We start from the raw sequence: 19,920 nt of genomic DNA, 5'->3' as shown, positions 1-19,920 counted from the left end.
TTTATTCATAAAAGATGAAAAATAATGAAATACAATAAAGATAAAAATTAAGAAGAAAAAGAAATATATATTTTAGTTTTATATAAAGTACACAAAAAAGGGAAAAAAAACTTTATCTTTGAACTACAAAACATGTTTCGATTGAATAAACATCTCTTTTGGGCAACATTGATTTTTTTTATATAAATCACAAGTATTGTCTTTCAAGTTTGACTATGATATGAAAAAGATATAATATCTGAAAAACTTCTGACCAGTTAACTAGAGTTATAAATGTGATAGTCAGTCAAGTGTTATTTATCAAAATTCATGAGTGGATTTTGATTGGTCAAAACTCTTCCCATACCATATCTTTTTTGCATCATGGATTTTCCCTTATCTTTCATCCAAATGTGCCAATTACTTGTCAGTAATGTCCGGGATTGAAACCCTCCTTCATCAAAGTTTGGGGTGATGATGCAGTGGATCATGACATTGGCAAAGTATAGAGCTGGAAAAGAACCACGGAAAAGTTGTTTCAGCCTTTTAGGAGGCAAAGAAGTAATAATACACACAGAGGGCCCTATGAAGCCGAGGAGCCATATGGCTATACCGTTGAAATGTGTAAGAAGGGCCCTTGAAGAAATTGGATGTGTGTGCTTCGCGGAGGTCCGCCCCATGTATAATCTATACCTCAAGGCTCGACCATCTTCTTGGTAGCTTTTCGGTGGTGCTACTGAACACAGTGTGATAGGTCTACTCCTGATGTTGTTGATGTGTTCTGGGTACCCTTTCACCATGCGCCTACAAACTTCACCTCGCCATGTGTGGGTTACTCAAACCAAGTCCATGGCTTATGCTCTCTTGGCCATCAAAACTACACTTCTCGATCTACCTCTTCACTCCGAGGGGGCCCCAATGTGTTGACTGCAATGTGCGCGAGTAGTGGAAACTTTTTCCCACGATATTGCCGAACATGCACTCACCTTGTGATTTGTCCTGTTTCTATGAATGTTCCGCCTGAGGTTGAGTTGAGCATGTCCTCCGATGCATTGTCGGTGTAGGGCCGCCATGCTTCAATGGCCAGTGTACCCACATTCCTATCATTCCAATATTGTGGCTTCAACCAAGGACCCATTTGATGCAAAACTATCACTTCAATGATATTCCTTGACAAACCGTCGGCAACAACCAATTTTGGACTGTTGTCCCCACCTCAATAGTGCCTCAGATAAAGCTGCACGAAACAATAGCTCATCTGTGAGGAAATCAAGAAGTAGGCGCAACACCACAACTCACTAAAATGAACAACAACTGATGTCCGTGAGGAAGCATGGCACTTCCCCACTCAAAGCACCACAATATGCCTTCCATGAAAAGGTCCATGCGTCTACCCCCGCATGAGCACAACGACCAATGCGTTTGCCCCCACAAGGGTACTGTTTTGGGGTCATTGGAATGAGGACATGAATGGATGGCCTCTTGCCAGGCCTGATGTGCACTGCTTGCTTGGACCCAAGTGGAAGTGCCTAGGGACTGCACCCCACAATGTGCTGCTTGTTGAGATTATTGCTTCAACTGGCTCTATGTGCAAACTGCTCTGATACCAACTACGACGACAGTTGACTAGCTCACTCTAATACCAATTGTCATGGGGGCAAATCTGTAGTGGAAGAAACTTGTGCGGCGTCCAGGCCAAGGAAGGCCAGCACAAGCCTTGTATGTGTTGCGAGGCTAGGAGTTGCCCGATGAAATGGCTCCACCAAGGTCAGTAGCACTAGATCATGACCTCAAGTTGCATGATCGGGGGCACTCGACTGGCTCTTTCCGGTCCATGGGAGATGCTTCTTACGTGCTAAAGGGGGATGGCCATGATGAGAGGCGACTGGGCACCGATGTGCAGGGACTCCTGTATGCCGATGATGTGGGAACCTGCCATAATGAAAGGCAACCACTAGGTCGGAACACACTTGTGCGCTATGGGCAATGGGATAGCTCATTCAGCTTAGGCAAGAGGCTGGCATGGTGAAGGGTCATGCTTGAGCCAGGCCCACATGCCAAGCTTCCCTTGAGTGTCGACAGCGCAGTGCTGATCCATGCACTGTCCCCTGAGCATGTGTGTGCCCATGAGGAACCCTGGTAGCCATGCTAGCCTTTAACTAGGGCCGCCATGCAAGGGATGTTGGTCTAGGATTGCCAAGGTTAGGCACCCAAGGATGTCGACTACCCCTCCTCAAAGAGTACATTAAGCTTTTGGAGGTTTTCGTGAAGATAAGATCACTTTTCCCAAAAATCTTACAGGTGAAAATGACGATGGTGTCCCTTAACGTAAGCTCGCCAAGCATAGGCAAGGCTAAGCCTGTGTCAAACCGTGACACTTTGGCACCAAGGAAGGAATTAGGTAATAAGATGGGAGTCTTTGGACCCCAAAATTTTTTAAATACTGTTATTCTATTTGTTTAGAAAAATCTATAATTTTTAGGCACATTTTTTTTTCTAAAAATAAAACCAATTTCCATTTTGTTTATACACGTTTATAACATTTTCATTACTATAATCCAAAAAAAGTTATATAACTCGGCCCCTAAGGCTATGTTTGGTTTGGAGAAAAAGGTAGGGAAAGGAAAGGAAATGTATGCAAACCTTAACAAGCCTTGTATAGGTTTCCTATCTTTCCCTTCTTTTCCCTATGTTTTCCTTCAAACCAAACATAGCCTAAGGGAAAATTCCTAACTCCGCCTTTCTGCCTTTCTTTGCCATTCCAACCATTTTAAACAATTTCTTTTCATACTGTCTCAAACTGAACTGTCCTACCCTTTCTTCGATCTTCTCCCACCAACCTCAATATGTGCTAATAGTTTTTAGTGTGTCCCCCACAAGTTTCCTGCTCCCTAAGTTTTGCAATCAACAGCTATGGTGGAAATAAATTATGCATCCAGAACATAGGTACTTAGGTCATGTTTGAGAGTGTTGATGTTAAAAATAAGTGCTTATTTGAATAATTACTTATTTGTATTTGACACCTAACTTTTATGAAAGCACTTTTATAAAATTCAACTAGGGATAATTTTATATGTTGTATTTTAAAGTTCAACCAGGGATAATTTTGGAAGAAAAATTGAATAAGTGCTTATTGTATAAGAACTTACAAAAATCTGAAAATTTGGGCTTAAAAAACAAGCTTCTATTTTTAAAATAAGCACTTATTTTGGGCTTACTTTCCAAACACCTATAAATGCTTACTAGTGTGGTTCTGGCCCAAATAAGTACTTATTTTTAATAAACACTTATTTTTAAGCACTCCCAAACAGTACCTTAATTTCTAATAACAAATCTATTTTGTAAAGTATTTTTGTTATTATGCCCTCGTTTTCCTTTTCCATCATTCACATCATTTTTTATTTATATGCATTTGGTTTTGGAATGTAGTTGCTTTGAGACACATTCAAGGAAGACTTTGATTCTTCATCAATCCAAGTAGGTTTTATTTTTTACCCATATGCGTATTTTGGCCAATCAAACCCCTTGGAATGGTATGTTTTTGGCTATACTTTTTCATTCTGGTTCTAGATGACCCATTTTGCACAAGTAGGTAAAGAAGATGATAGCCAATCGGCGATAGGTGCTACCCTGCCTGGTCTTATTCCCTTACTCCATGCCATATAAATGTTTTTACATGGTAAGGTGACTATATAAATATAAACACTTGATCCTTTTAATTTAACCACTATATTTTTGGTCACTTTTGGTGGCATTGTTTTATTGGATATTGAAAGGGGAGAAAGTTGGTCAATGGGATTTTAATTCCCATTAACCAAGAAACATTTGTGCATTTTTTCAGATTTATGTGGGGATTAGAGAAAGTTTATCTTCCTAAGTATCCCATCTCCAAGCTGGGTAAATAACTTTTACACCTGATGAGAAAGTTACCAACACTTGAATGCGACAAAAATGTCCTTTTAATAATGTATTTTTATGTCTAAATTGGTCATTGCCTTATTTACATGAAAAATAAAAGAACATGTATAAATGCACTTTCCCGGATAAGTCTTTCCTAAAAAACACTTACTTGGGTAAATGCATTTATCCAAATAAATAACTTACCAAAAAGTGAAGGAGCCTTCGAATTTTATCATCTTTTACATTAGTGAGCCTCTAAAAAAGTGTACCTCCATTTTTTGCTTGTGTGGGCTATATCGTTATTTGGATGAATTTGGGGCACGAAACTACCCATTTATCCATGTAGAATATCATATATTTTATTGGTTGGTCCCTCCCACATCTTTTTGGGGTTCAAGATACAACTATCCTTTTCCTACCATGCATCCAAATTCAGTAAATGGAAAAGAAACACTATTTTATAATCTTTCAAGCTGATTTTGGGCCCAATTAATCTCTTCGTTGGGACTTATTTGATGAGTTTTCATCATCCACTAACTCTTCACTTAAAAGTTTTATCCCGAATATATATATATATATATATATATATATATATTTGCTATAGTAAGTGGTAAAGTATTTATAATTTAAAACTTATTTAGATGTGAAATAGCTTTACAATGGTTTTATGTTGGACCTTTGATACATGACCCAATTAACAAAATGGTTTTATGTCCTGTTCATGTTTGATGAATTAAAATTCTTAACATGGGTCCCTGTATGTTTAAATTAATATTGGCACCTTTTTGACCTTGTTTCGACAGATCTCATTCCCAAAACACTGTTTCCATGTGAAGCCCCATAACTTAGAGGACAAGTTAATATGGACTCTGTCACCACGTAGAAATTAAATGTTTGGCCTAAGGCTTTAAATGAGTTAGTATGGACTCTCTTACCACAAGGTGTCATTGTTCTTCTGCTTACAAGTCTCCAAATGACAATTAAGCTAGCTCTTCTTCATATCATGTGATATGGAAAGAATTTAATTTGGACCAATAAATTACTTAGTCCAAGAATTCAAGTTTTCTTGTGGAGATGTCTCACCGAATCCAAATGAATGATGGACATTGAACTCTTTGCTTGATGAAGATGGAAACTTCATAGCATCGATTTTTCTAGCTACTGCCAAGCAATGCATGTATATTCCCGCTGTGTATTGAGAACATCTCTTGGTGATAATATCAGAAATGATGTCATCATTGGGAGATTTTTCCAATAATGGCGGGAATGTACCGTAGGACGTTGGGGGGGAGGGGAATCTTGTGGGGGGCTGATTTGAACTCATATTTAGCAAGTCTAGTTCAAAATGCTTCTCTTCAAACTAAAGGTAAGTCTTTTGGCAATCAAGATCAAGATGTAGCGAAAGTTCAGGGATAGTTTGGTTTAGTAGTTAATCAAAATGTTACTCTTTGATCAACCAAACTGCAGAACTAGAAAACTTTAACTACAAAACATACAATGGATAAGATGTATAAATTAAATAGTTAAAAACTACATATAACATGCTATTCGGTAAGTGATTTTACAGTTATAAAAGAACAATAACATTGAATTTAAATAACTATATAAAAGTAAAGGAGTAATTGAAAGTAAATGAACAATAACTTCAAATGATAGTTGCATCTGGTGGTGTGTAGCTTAGCAGCTAAAGAGAGAGGATTGACCGCTAACAGTAATAGAGAGAGAGACCTGCTACAATATGAAAGTTTAGAAAAGGTCCAATTATTCAATCTACGATAAACTTGAGTTTCAAGCAGATCAGCTACTACTAGAATCTGAAGGACAAATCTTACTGCAGAAAAGTAAATGCAATAAGAAATGAACAATAAGGGTAAATAGCAATGACAGTAAATGCAATAATAAATGAACAACTAACCATTTTGTAGAGCTCAACAACTACACTAAGCGACTTTCTATCTTGTCTATTTTGTAGATGAAAACAAAAAGAAAATGATGTAAAGAACAAATATACAAGATCTCAAGATTCAAGTCAATGTGGTTATGTAAGAAAGTTATTAGCACAAAGAAAATAAGATGCAAATGTGAAAAGAAAAGAAACAAAATAAAACAACAAGATTTTTTATAGAGGTTTGGCCATCCCTACTTATGTCCTTTACCTCACACCACTACTAAGGATTTCTACTAACCGACTAGACTAGCAGGACTTTACTGGTGCCTACAATACCTAAACTAATATAATTGAACTTATGTGGGTGTCAACAAGAGCTAAACCAAAAGAATTAACAGAAGTACCAATAAGACCTTAATGATGTTCAACAATTTGAGCACCTACATGTCAAAATATCTCTACTTTAGCATTGGAGCATGTTTACATGCAAGAGTAGCCTCTCAATAGGTAGATAACACAATACAAGCTTAAACTATAGTCAGTTGCTAGAGTACTCACACATGCTTAGCTCAAGAAAAAACACCCCAATGGATGGGTGAGAATAATCTCAATGGTAGTAATCCTCCCTCCTATGTTTAGACTGAGTATGGAGCAATCATGGGAGAACCGACGGGGAAGCGCCCTGAGAACCTTACTTTTGCTATTGCACTTACATTGAACACATCTCCTTTTCTGGTGTATTTAGATCCTCTTGTTGTGGACATTCTGATCAAGTTCCTTCTACCGAATGGGGAGAATCGGTAGTTCTTTTCACTAATGAGGAGATTGAGAAATCTTTGAAACCTCTTCAGTTTTCTCTAGTGGGACAAAGTGATGGGCGACCATCCTTAGCAAAGATAAGGGAATTCTTGGTGAGAACTTTTCACATAAAGAAGGTGGTGGTGATGGTGGTGGTGGTGTTGACTTCTCTCAATCCCAGGAATGTGCTTGTCTGATTTGAAGACACAGCAGATTTTTTAAGGGTTTGGCTCCGTGAAGTGATTAGAATTAAAGAATATTTGTTTTGATTTTTGAAGTGGACTCCAAAGGAGTTGGAGTGGGAGTTCTTGATTGTGGCAATGTGGAACTCCTTGCCGAAACTCCCAGTTAATTTTTACAATGATCACTATGTGTGATCTATTGTGTAGGTAGCAGGTAGAGTGTTGAAAGTTGATCAAGATACTCTAAGATAAACAAGAACCACAATGGATATGGTTTCTATAGAGGTTGATCTCCTAAAGGATAACCCATGTAGGGTTTGGGTTGGACTCGAAAGAGAAGGTTTTTATTATATTAAAGTCAACTTAAATTCTATTTAAAATAATTAAATTTAATAAAAGTTAGTAGTATTAATTTTATTTTATTTTACTATTAAAATTTTGTTAATTTTGTTTATTATTATATTTTCACCTCTTTTTCTTACTCTCCCCCTTTCTTTTCTACTAATTAGTTTTTAATAAATTTATACACAATAGGGTTATTCACGGGTCAGGTCGGGTCGGTTTAGTAGTGTTTTTTCAACCGACCCGACCTGGTCAGGTTACCTATAGACCAAACCGAAATTGGCCCTGTTTTAAGTAAAATCGACCTAGTCAGTTTGAGTCGGTTTGGGTTTCAACAAACTCCAAACTTGCACAATGCACATGAAGTCAAAGTGCTAATATTATATATAATATTTTAGAATATATTTTCTGGAAATATATATTTAAAACCAAAACATATATACAAGAATATTGAAATATATATTTTCTAATTACTAGAAATATATATTTCAGAAATATAAATCTGATATATTTTAGAATATATATTTTTCAGATAAATATTTATTATTTAAAACTAAAGTATCTATATTTAACATATATATTTTTTTTCAGAATATATATTTTTTCACATAACTCGGTTAGGTTCGGTTCGATTTCAGTTTTCACATGTAAAAACTGAAACCGAACTGAATTATCAGTTTGTTCATTTCTGCAACCCAAAACCGACCGATAGTGAAGAAAAACCGGCCAACTCAGGTTGGGTTGGGCCGGGTTGGTCGGTTTGGATTTATTTGTGAATAGCCCCTAATACACAAATCTCTTTTTATCTCTCTCTCCATCACATCAGTCCACTTTCTCTCTCTCTCTTCTATTATTGTTTGGGTTAAATACTTAATGTACCCCTATGGTTTAGCAAATGGACAAAAACTTACCCTATTATTTGAAAAATTACTTAATACCCTTAAGTTTTTTGGACAACAAACAAAATCCAACCATACCGTTAGCACGTTGTTACAATCCGTTGACATGTGATGTCACATGACTTGTATAATTTTTCTTAATTTCAAAACTACCCTTTTAAGGTTGATTTTTCCCTTCATTATTATTTAAATTTTCAAAATGAAAGCCAGCAATTTTCAAACCCATCCTTAGTTACCATGGTGAGGGCATTTTCAGTGAACTTACTAGATGTATTTAGTGCTTTCTTCATGGATACTCTAGCATTTCCAGATTCACACACTTCACAAACTAATGTTGGGAGTAGTGTTAATGTAGCGCCAGACCCAAGCTTCTTGCCTTTGCAAGATTACATGTATATTGGGTGAGCGTTGTATTAAGTTATGGAAATGGTTTATTTTGAAGGAAAAATAGATTGAGTTCAATATAAGCTATCAGTTTGAGTTTGAATTGGGCTTTCGTCTTTTCGATTCACAATGGTGACTGTAGAAGTTAGAGAGTGTGGTAGAAGTCCGAGCATTATTACTGCCGCCATAGGTGAATGGTGATGGAAGGTTAATTCGAGTCTAGTTAGTAGAAAACTAATAGCTCTACCCTCTAGGGAATTGAATACTTGTGTTGTCTCCAGAGGGAGCCTTGGGTTGTTTAGTGGTAGCAGGCTCCATTTCTCAGGCGATGCATCCAACAATGCTAAGTACATACCAGGGGAAAAGGAGAGAGACTAGGTACCATTGACTCGCACCAATCGCCTTGACAATCAAGTTGGCTCTTTTGGGGTGTGTGGGCGTGTGGTGGTAGTGGACTCAATTGTTCATTCACTAGAGTGGGGTGAGGTTAGAATTAAAACATCATTTTCTTTTCTCTTCTTTTCTGCCATCGTTCCAATGATGAAAACCATATACGATAGCTTAGTAGAGAGGAAAGGAAGAAAGGCAAAAGTATAGAACTTGTCCTATGTTTTTTTGTTTCTTTCTCTTGTTCATAGCTTTTTTGTTGCTTAATCTCTTTGGTTTGATCTCTAATTCTCAAGTGAGTTAATCTTCTTTCATGTTTTCATCCATAATCTTGTTGGGTTTCGTTTAATGTTTTGAGCTTTATCAGGTATGCATTTATTTTTCTTTTTTGTTTGTTCACGTTTGTGTTTCTTTGTTGTTTCAGGGCTGAAATTGATCATCTTATTGGATTTTTTTTCTCTTAAAGTCCTTATCCTTTTTTTTTTTTTTTGTTTTTGGACGTAGATTTATTGACTGTTTCGTTGGATTGTTCTTCCTTATTTAAAAAATTTGAGAAAGAATGGGGGGCAAAATTACGGAGTACAAGGTGTTTGAGGAGCACCAAAATGACTTGGACAACTTCATAGGTAAGTCCTTTCTTGGACTTCGATGTCAGCAAGTTCAACCCATTGGCAAACACTCAGGAAGAGGATCCAAGTCTGAAGGCGGATGATGATGCGCGGGATGCTAGCAGAGGCGAGGCTCATGTGGTCGAAGGCAGTGATGCCCTTCTAGAGATGACCACGACAACGACCAGGGCAGAGGGGGAAACTGAGGGACCTTACACTTGAAAGATTTTCTTCATGGTTGTTGTTGGGCCCTATGTAACCTTTATGGTTTTTCTTCTTGGACTAAGGGCCCTTTCCACCTCCAATTCTTCTATCTCTTCTCTTCTGATTTCTTTCTATTTTTTGAAAGTATAGTATTGTCTTTTGCATTGAGAATAGGCCTTAGTGATAAAGCATTTGACATTTGCTTAGAGGGGTTTCAGGACTTGGTTTTTAAAGCTTGTTCCATTTTTTTACATAGCCCTTGTAGGAAGCTAAGGTGTTTGGCCCGATATGGCCAAGGACTGTTAAGTCATATTAGCTTATAGCATTAAGAATCGGCTAAGTCCTTATGTCCTTCCTTTAGTTGTGGTGACCTATTAGGCATGTAAACATTGAGGTTGTATGCTTGAGGTCTCGATTAAGGTTGGGTGAGATTTATGTTAAAGGCACAAGATATCATTAGAAATAATTAAGATCACAACGAGAACATAGGGAATATAGGAACTTTATATTTCACTAAACACTGATTATATCGGCCTGACATCAATGGTAGTACATATAGAGATTTTTTTGAGGATGAGATCACCCTCCTTGAACTAGTGTCTCCATACTTGGGAGTTGTAGTACAAAGCCGCCCGTTACTGATAGGCCGCCACTATAATTAGGGCCTGTTCTCAAACACCTTTTAGTAAATTTAGATTTACTATGAGTTCATTATTCTCAACCTCATCATAAACATTGGTCGAGGTCTTAGCTAGTTGATTTCCGTTGGGATGATTGCTTTGATTCCAAAGGCGAGGTTGTAGATGGTCTCTCCCGTGGCAGTCCAAGGGATAGTTTTGTATGCTGAAAGTACATTAGGAAGTACTTTAACCTATAGTTCTTTAGTTCTATCAATTATGGTATTTAGGCAATACTATATGGCCTAGTTGGTCACCTTGGCTAAGCCATTAGTTTGAGGCGACGGGATTTGCTCCTCACAAATGGGTGCCTTATAGGCACATTCACTCTACATTGGGGAACATCTCCCATGAATAATAGCCAATAAGTATAGTATGGGAGGTGTTCCCAATGCAAGATAGGATGTGTGTGTGAGGCGCCAAGTGTGAGGAGCAGATCCGGTCTCTAGTTTGAGGGTAGTGGACCAAGGTGAACTGCTGCATCAGTTTGAGGTTTGTGCAGAACTCAATGAACATAGAGTCATTGAACTATCGGTTGATATTTGTAACCAGAGTGTAAGGAAGGACAAAGTGGAAAATGACATTCTTCTAAAAGAAAATTTGGATGTTCTTGGCTGTTACAACGGCCAACGATTCGTGCTCGACCCATTCAATGAAATAATAGGTCACCACGATCAAGAACTTCATTTGACCAGGTGTAAGAGAAAAGGGATCGCGGATGTCCATACCCCATTATTGTACGAAAGGCATAGACTGCTAATGGAGGTAAGGTCACTGTCATCATTCATACTTCTAGACGAATTGGATTGCATCTTCACGATAGGGAAAAAGATGGGAAATAGGTTCTGGAATAGCTGCCTGGCGGAGTTTTGAAAAAAAAAATAGAATTAGTATTGGAGGTTCTTCAATGGAAGGTCTTAGTTAGAGAAGGTTTTTGAAGGTAAGACTGATGGTGGAAATGGAGATGGTAGGGTGTTGAAAGAGGTCGAAGATGGGAGGGTTTTGAAGGCAAGACTCAGAGGGAAATAGAGGGAGAGGGGTTTGTAGGACAAAGTACAACCCGTCCTGGTCAGAGAGGTTTTAGTTTTTGTCGACGGTGAAGCTTGAATCGAAAGCTATGGCCGTATTGCCATTTGAGGATTATGAAGGTTATTGTAGATATGTTGCCATTTGAGATGAACGGTGCAGAGCTTTTCTCTTCTTTCTAGATGGAGATGTCTTGGTTGAATTCTATACATTATGCTCCCCATTACAGCCATGCTTTCTTACCTCTCTGTCAACGAGAATGGACACAAAAATGGAATGGCCTTAGTATATGAGTTCACATCTCCACCCCATAGCACATCCCCACTATGTATTGGGAACATCTCCCGATGCTCCCAATGATAGTCATCATCGAGAGATGTTCCCAATACACGATAGGGATGTGTTGTGGGGTGGAGATGTGATCTCTTAGTATATCGTGTTTGGAAGGATTCAAACGCAGAAGATCCATTTCCATAGTGAATTTTGGAGCATTTTCCCTCGTAGAGAATGGTGTTGGGTCTTTAATTTGAGGAGCATGACGTTAGGGAATCTGAATGTGAAGGGATGACCGCTCACAATTGCGGTTTGAACACCGTTGATGGAGAGGTTAATGGTTGGGTTGGGGGAGCGGGTCTACATGTGAGAATAGAGAATGTGAGGATTTAAAAATTTTTATTATAACATTATGTTTTTTATTTAAATATATTATTATCAGTCATAAAATTTCAATAGGTTGTAGGTGATGGCCAATTGTGAATTGACGTGTCAAAGTTTTAGTGGAGTTGAAGAGAAAATTCCTTCGTGTCCAAACACACAAGATCCGGAGTGACAAAACTAATTAATATGGAGGAACAGACCCTCATCTTCAATTTTTTATAGTATATTTTAATTGGTTTCTTGCAGATAAAGGCAACTTTTGCCTTTAATATAAAAAAGAGATAATAATTTTATAAAATAATTAAAATAGGTTAAATTTAAAATATATATATATATATATATAAATATATATATATCAAGAAAGGACACAACTCGTCTTCCTCCTCTCGCTTTGTATTCGTGAGAGGTTAAAGTCGCCGGCGATAGCTATACCCGCGGACGAAACAATGGAAAACGGAAACCCAGAAGCAAAGCTCTACGGCCATGGCAAACGAAAAAATAGATACCCAAAACAACGCCAGGCTGGCCATACTGGAACTCGCCAATATCATCAACATCCCGATGTCCCTCAACATCATCGTCCGCCTCAAGGTCACCGATGTCATCCAGCAAGGTAGCTCCAATGCCCCTCTCTCCGCCTCCGAGATCTTAGCACGTGTCCTCCCAATCGGCAATCTTGACAACATCCAGCGCATCCTTTTGAATGCTCACTAGCTACAACATCTTCTCGGAGCACATTGCCAATTCCTCGGAACTAATGCAGAAGGCCATGTCGGGGGTATCTGTACCATTCATAAAGGCGATATTAGAGGGCTATGATTGGTTCAAAGGGTGAGTGCTAGAATGTTAGAATCATTTGCTTGAATAGAGATTAGAGGAAGAAGACACAAAATAGTGCTCTTTTTTTATATTATTTCAGAAAAATTATCCTATTATAATTATTATAAAAAAATATTACTTTTTATTAATATAAAAAACAAAAAGTTGTCTTTATCTGCTAGAAACCTATTATAATCTCAAAACTTTAACATGTAGATAATTGGGAACAGCGGTTGTTGGTTGGTTTCCCTCCATTGCAGTTGGAAGGAAACTATGAAAGAGGAGGAAAATAAATGCGGAGAGAGAGAAAAAGAGAGTAATCCAAGATGGGGTAAATGGAAATGAAATTCTTTTGGAGTCCAGATTGACTATGTTTGGTTTGAAGGAAAAAGGTAAAGAAGGAAAAAAAAACCTATGCAAACTTATATGGGTTTTCCTACTTTTTCTTTCCTTTCTTTGTTTTTTTCTTCAAACGTTACCAAACACAGCCTATAAATTTGAACTCTATTGTTAAATTTAAAATAGGTTCACTTAGCTGATTTGGTGCAATATTATAGGACGGTTAGGAAAATTATTAGCTTGGTTGATCAAAAAGTTGATCAACTATGTCCACATTTTAGATTATAAAAATAATATAAAAACATATACAATTACTTGTTTGTTTTGCTGAATTGATATTAATGGATCCCATATAATGGAGACTGAATTTGTATGTACACCATTCTCACAATACTTGCAACCAGATTCGCATCCGCCCCTACAACCCGCCCCCTACAACTTTGCCCGCCAAAAACATCCCACGCACTGTGAGTGCGTCGCGTGTCCACCCACACACGGATTGGAGGGACTCGTGCGGAGCTAACCGTGTGTCCTCTCGCCCAAAATGTAATCTTCTCATTTTAGAACACTTCAACCCTTTGAGCTCCGCCGGTCGGCGCGCTCACTTCAACCTTCCACCTTCTACTCTCAGAACTGAAGATTGCACCCCTTTGAATTCCGCCGGTCGACGCCGACGACCGTTCCGAAAGCGAAGCATTTTTAACAGCGAGAAACAACGAAGAAGATGTCCACTCAAACGCCTTGTTACAGGTCCCTCGTTATATCCATTTTCCCAGTTTTCATGAACCCATTTTGCTGTTTGTTTTTTCTTGCTTCAAAACCCACATAATCAATCAAAAACAACCAATTTGTTATTTGAAAAAAAAAAAAAAAGATTTTTCTTTCGAGTAGGCGAAGATAGTTTAAATTGATTGAAAGGGGAGTCTTTGATGTCGTTATTCTGTGCAAACCACGCAACACAACTCCCACATAATTTGGTAGTGAGAAGAAAGAATCTCACATCCAAGCATGTAGGCGTTCTGCTATTATCCAGTAGTAAATGCTGCCTGGTCGCCTCTTCCAACAAGGTGGGTCTCCCAGAAAACGCTGCTTCTCTTTCGGGTTTTCATCGAACTTCTCCATCGATCATGGAGGACGAAAAGTTGGGGATTATATCCTCTGAAACAGAGGAATATTCAACAGAATTGGATGTTGCTGTTAGAATCGTCCAAATGGCTTGCTTTCTCTGTCAGAGGGTGCAGGAGAGATTGATTTCCAAGGGAAATAATCAGGTTAAATCCAAAGATGATAATTCTCCAGTCACAGTTGCAGGTAACTGCATCGACTGTCTACAAAATGGTTTCTTTTTGGTGATTCGGTATGCTTTGTTGTGTGCTACTTATTTTTCATCCATCACAGTTGCATTAAATGGAACCCTTGCTTTTATCCTTTTATTTATTATATTTTTTTGGCGAGTGTTCTTTCAGTTTTTCCCCATTTGTTATTATTTATTTTTCTTTTTGAAGGAAATGGTTCTGCTGCTAAACATGAAAATTTGTTAGTTCTCTGAGGGACTGATGGTATGAGTTCCGTTTCGTTTTGTAGAAGCCACATCTTGAATTTGTTGGTTGGTTTTGGTTTGGTTTACAACCGAAGTCTGGGAGATTTTACCAACATAGGTAGATTTTTGGTTTTGGTCAATTGAAGAGACAGAGTTGCAGATGTTGCAGTGGTTCTGACTTATTGGCGTCGACCGGCGGAACTGGATGAGAAAAAAAACAAAACACATAAAAAATGAGAAAAACTTACCTCCGGTAAATAAATCTGCTGGAGGGGTTGTCGGCAACGACCGACGGAACTCAAAGGGAGCAATCTCCGGCGGGTTGAAATTCTGATAACAGAAGATCCAGGTTGAAGTGTTCTGAAATGAGAAGGATGACCTTTTAGGCGAGAGGCTCATGATTAGCTTCGCACGAATCCCTGAAATCCGTGTATAGGATGACACGCGGCACACGTCAAATGAGAAAAACTTGCTTTACTTTTGCACGGAAATACGTGTGATAGCCAAATTAGCGTAAGGTTGTTCATATCTTCATGTAAAAGCTCAATTTGTGCTACTAAAACGACTTTGTTAAATGGCCCCTAGTTTTGTGATGAATTTAAAGTTTTTAAAATATATTGAAATATATTTTATTTATTCAAGTCTTATTAACCAAAGCATCATTCCAATTGTAATTGGACATAATAATTGTACTATCTTAATTGAACTGCAATTATCTTTTGTAACACCAGTACTTGTACATGTGTAAATGCATGTGGCAATTTTTTTATAATAATGATGATAGAATATAATGTGTTTGCAAAACTTTTTATAATTTTTTAATATTTTTGTCTATAAAAATTATTCTTATTTATTCCACTTGTTTTTGTTTAATATGATAAATATATATTATTTATTAGAAATGTGCCCAAAATGATTTTTACAAATTGTTTTTTGTATTTTTTATACTTTTTTTAATTTTTATTTTTATATAATTATGGTATCAAGGGTTAGGTTGAATTATTGACTTTCCATCAACATGAAAGTTATTCAATTTTTTGGGTTGGTTTTAAGTTTGTGTTTTATATATTAATTTATATATAAGATTTAATGGGAGGGAATTAATCAAGGAGAAATATAGTAGTTCAAATTACATTTTGTGCTCTTACAATTAGAGTGACCAAATTCAAAAACAGTGGTATTCAGAGATTGTATTTGGCGGGGAAGCCACCTGGTTTGTAAATTCCTTCTTCTAGTGTATTGTTATTTTATCAATCATAAAAAAATTCAAAGACGGGTCTTTTAATCAAGAACAGGTTTCAATGAATATTAATGAAAGTTAATAACTTAAATATATAAGATGTAATGAGAGGAATTCGAATAAGAAAAATGATTGTTCAAATTATATTTTTATTCTTATAATTAGATTAGTGATGAGAAACCAAATTGAAACATTTCGATATTTTAAAAATAGTATAAATAATAATATTTTGTAGTGGCCATTTAGGATGGCTGAAGAAAATAGACTTGTGCCTGCTGTCGGTGGTGATTTGATGGGCTCTCCTTTTCGGTTTTCAACCTCTTTTAATATTTTATTTGGAATGCTTCAAAGCAAGTGAATCAACCCTGATGAATCTTCATCTCATCCCTCCCAAACGGCCCCTAGTCACTAGCTTATTGGCGTCGACCGGCGGAACTGAATGAGAAAAAAAAACAAAACACATAAAAAATGAGAAAAACTTACCTCCGGTAAATAAATATGCTGGAGGGGTCGTCGGCAACGACCGGCGGAACTCAAAGGGAGTAATCTCCGGCGGGTTGAAGTTCTGAGAACAGAAGATCCAGGTTGAAGTGTTCTGAAATGAGAAGGATGACCTTTTAGGCGAGAGGCTCATGATTAGCTTCGCACGAGTCCCTCAAATCCGTGTATAGGATGACACGCGGCACACGTGAAATAAAACTTGTTTTACTTTTGCACGGAAAGACGTGTGATAGCCAAATTAGCTTAAGGTTGCTCATATCTTCATGTAAAAGCTCAATGTGTGCTAATAAAAGATTTTCCTAAAAACACTTTGCGATGAATTCAATGTTTTTAGAATATATTGAAATATATTTTATTTATTCAAGTCTTATTAAGCAAAGCATCATTCTAATTTTAATTGGACATAATAATTGTACTATCTTAATTGAACTGCAATTATCTTTTGTAACACCGGTACTTGCACATGTGTAAATGCATGTGGCAATTTTTTAATAATAATGATGATAGAATATAATGTGTTTGTAAAACTTTTTATAATTTTTTAATATTTTTTCTATAAAAACTATTCTTATTTATTCCACTTGTTTTTGTTTAATATGATAAATATATATTATTTATTAGAAATGTGCCCAAAATGATTTTTACAAATTGTTTTTTGTATTTTTTACACTTTTTTAATTTTAATTTTTATATAATTATGGTATCAAGGGATAGGTTGAATTATTGACTTTCCATCAACATGAAAGTTATTCCATTTTTTGGGTTGGTTTTAAGTTTGTGTTTTATATATTAATTTATATATAAGATTTAATGGGAGGGAATTAATTAAGGAGAAATATAGTAGTTGAAATTACATTTTATGCTCTTACAATTAGAGTGACCAAATTCAAAGACAATGGTATTCAGAGATTGTATTTGGCGGGGAAGCCACCTGGTTTGTAAATTCCTTCTTGTAGTGTATTGTTATTTTATCAATCATAAAAAAATTCAAAGACGGGTCTTTTAATCAAGAACAAGTTTCAATGAATATTAATGAAAGTTAATAACTTAAATATATAAGATATAATGAGAGGAATTCAAATAAGAAAAATGATTGTTCAAATTATATTTTTATTCTTATAATTAGATTAGAGATGAGGAACCAAATTGAAACATTGGGATATTTTAAAAATAGTATAAATAATAATATTTTGTAGTGGCCATTTAGGATGGCTGAAGAAAATAGGCTTGTGCCTGCTGTCGGTGGAATGCTTCAAACCTCCATACTCTCTTCCACTATTTCTAAGGAAAACTTGTAAATATCCAATGTGCGACAAGTTCAAAATTGGTTTTAGTAAGAGAAAAGTTGTTTTCTAAAACAAGTGTGCATGTGCAATTTCTCTTGTAATTGACCAATCAAACCCATTGGATTTAATCTCTAATGAGATTAAAATCCAATACCATCAATGTTGGCAGGGCATGGGCATCGCATGAGACTCCGTATCTCCTGCTGACAAATACTCTACTCACGTTTACCCACAACATATTACTACCGTGCATTGGGAAGCTCTCCCCATAAATAATACTATGTAAGAGGGTGAAATGTTTTCCATGTGTATGCCATATTACATCGGTAGACGTGGGCAGATTTCTTGTGTACAGGAGTTCCACACTCATCCCATGAACTTCATGTGTTTTGGCAAAATTTTTGGCAGATACAAACATAATTCTATGATGTTTATGAATTGCTTGGGGGAGCAACGCTTGGCGGAGTGCTACCCTTTCCCCTCTACCCAAAAAAAAGTTGAAGATGTTTAATTATGAATTGTTGTATACCAACCCATCAAAGGACCCACAGCTTCAATCTAAACCTAGCAAGATTAAATCCAAAACCCATCGATCGACGATATGATTTCAATTCCTTATACCATAATGAAGAATAGTGCAAAAGAATTAAACACTAGTTTTTCATATATAGTACTATAATTATGTTAATTAATTAACAGTGGACATGAGATAAAACGATACTAATGTAAGTAGCTGCTGACCCCATATAATTGAGATAAGGCAAAGGCATGGGTGATGATAAAAATAGAAAGGCTGATTCCTGAAGCAATAAGAAATTTATTATTACATGCAGGTCCGAAAGATGTCATGTGAATTGAATGAAGGATGACCAAAAACTGATTTTAAGTGATCGTGACAAATTTTAATGATGGAACAAAAACTAACTAATTATGGTGAAGTAGCAGAGCCCATTTGATTAATTAGTACATGGTTGTTGGTCCCCCATTTAAGTGATTGTGACTACATGCAAGTTAATTATGGTCACATACACTCTTACATTGAAATCAAACCTTTGATGGGGAATACGTTTACTATTTGGAACATGGTTGTTGGTCCCCCATTATTATGGGGATTGAAGAATTTAATACAGAAGTTTCATGTACAAAATAAAAGAACTGATTTAATTTTCCATGGTTCTATGGTTATGCTCATTAAATCCTAATTTTCCATGGTTCCTGAATTTTTACATTATTAATTTGTTATTATGAATAAAACTTCATCTTTTATTCATAAAAGATGAAAAATAATGAAATACAATAAAGATAAAAAGTAAGAAGAAAAAGAAAAATATATTTGTGCAAAAATATACTTGTGAGGATTTGTTCCTCACAAATGGGTGCCTCATAGGCACATCCATTGTGCATTGGGGAACATCTTCCATGAATAATAGCCAATAAGTATAGTATGGGAGATGTTCCTGATAGGATGTGTGTGTGAGGCGTCAAGTATGAGGAGTAGATCCGGTCTCTAGTTTGAGGGTAGTGGACCAAGGTGAACCGCTACAACAGTTTCAGGTTTGTGCAGAACTCAATGAGCGTAGAGTCATTGAACTATCGGTTGATGTTTGTAACCAGATTGTGAGGAAGGACAAAGTGGCAAATGACGTTCTTCTAAAAGTAATTTTGGATGTTCTTGGCTGTTATAACAGCCAGTGGCTCGTGCTCGACCCATTCAATGAAGTAATAGGTCACCATGATCAAGAACTTCATTTGACCAGGTGTAGGAGGAAAGGGATCGCGGATGTCCACACCCCATTATTGTACGAAAGGCATAGACTATTGATGGAGGTATGGTCACTGTCATTGGTCATACTTCTAGAGGAATTGGATTGCATCTTCATGATAGGGAAAAAGATGGAAAACAGGTTTTGGAATAGCTGCCTGGTGGAGTTTTGAAATAAAAAAGAAAAAAATATTAGTATTGGAGGTTCTTCAATGGAAGGTCTTCAATTAGACAGGGTTTTTGAAGGTAAGACTGATGGTTGAAGCAGAGATGGCAGGGTGTTGAAAGAGGTCGAAGATGGGAGGGTTTTGAAGGTAAGACTCAGGAGGGAAATAGAGGGGGAGGGGTTTCTCTTAGTATATTGTGTATGGAAGGCTTCAAATACAGAAGATCCATTTCCATAGTGAATTTTGGAGCATTTTCCCTCACAGAGAATGGTGTTAGGTCTTTAATTTGAGGAGCATGATATTAAGGAATCTGAATGTGAAGGGGTGACCGCTCA

The 19,920-nt window shown here is 36.8% G+C and overlaps 1 long non-coding RNA gene across 1 annotated transcript; it reads right to left on the bottom strand.

Annotated features, from left to right (window-relative positions):
- Positions 1-12,295: 12,295 nt before the first annotated feature.
- On the bottom strand, positions 12,296-16,653 carry LOC148852179 (uncharacterized). Its single transcript, XR_016099264.1, has 3 exons — positions 16,353-16,653; positions 14,878-14,989; positions 12,296-12,713 (listed from the first exon to the last, which is right to left on the bottom strand). It is a non-coding gene; the product is annotated as an uncharacterized LOC148852179 (long non-coding RNA).
- Positions 16,654-19,920: the final 3,267 nt, after the last annotated feature.

Source organism: Nelumbo lutea, chromosome 5, assembly GCF_056320005.1.
Source record: "Nelumbo lutea isolate HS-2025 chromosome 5, American lotus-T2T, whole genome shotgun sequence".
Classification (NCBI taxonomy): domain Eukaryota; kingdom Viridiplantae; phylum Streptophyta; class Magnoliopsida; order Proteales; family Nelumbonaceae; genus Nelumbo; species Nelumbo lutea.
The sequence above is the reverse complement of the archived record's forward strand: the minus strand, read 5'-3'. Positions and strand labels throughout refer to the sequence as shown.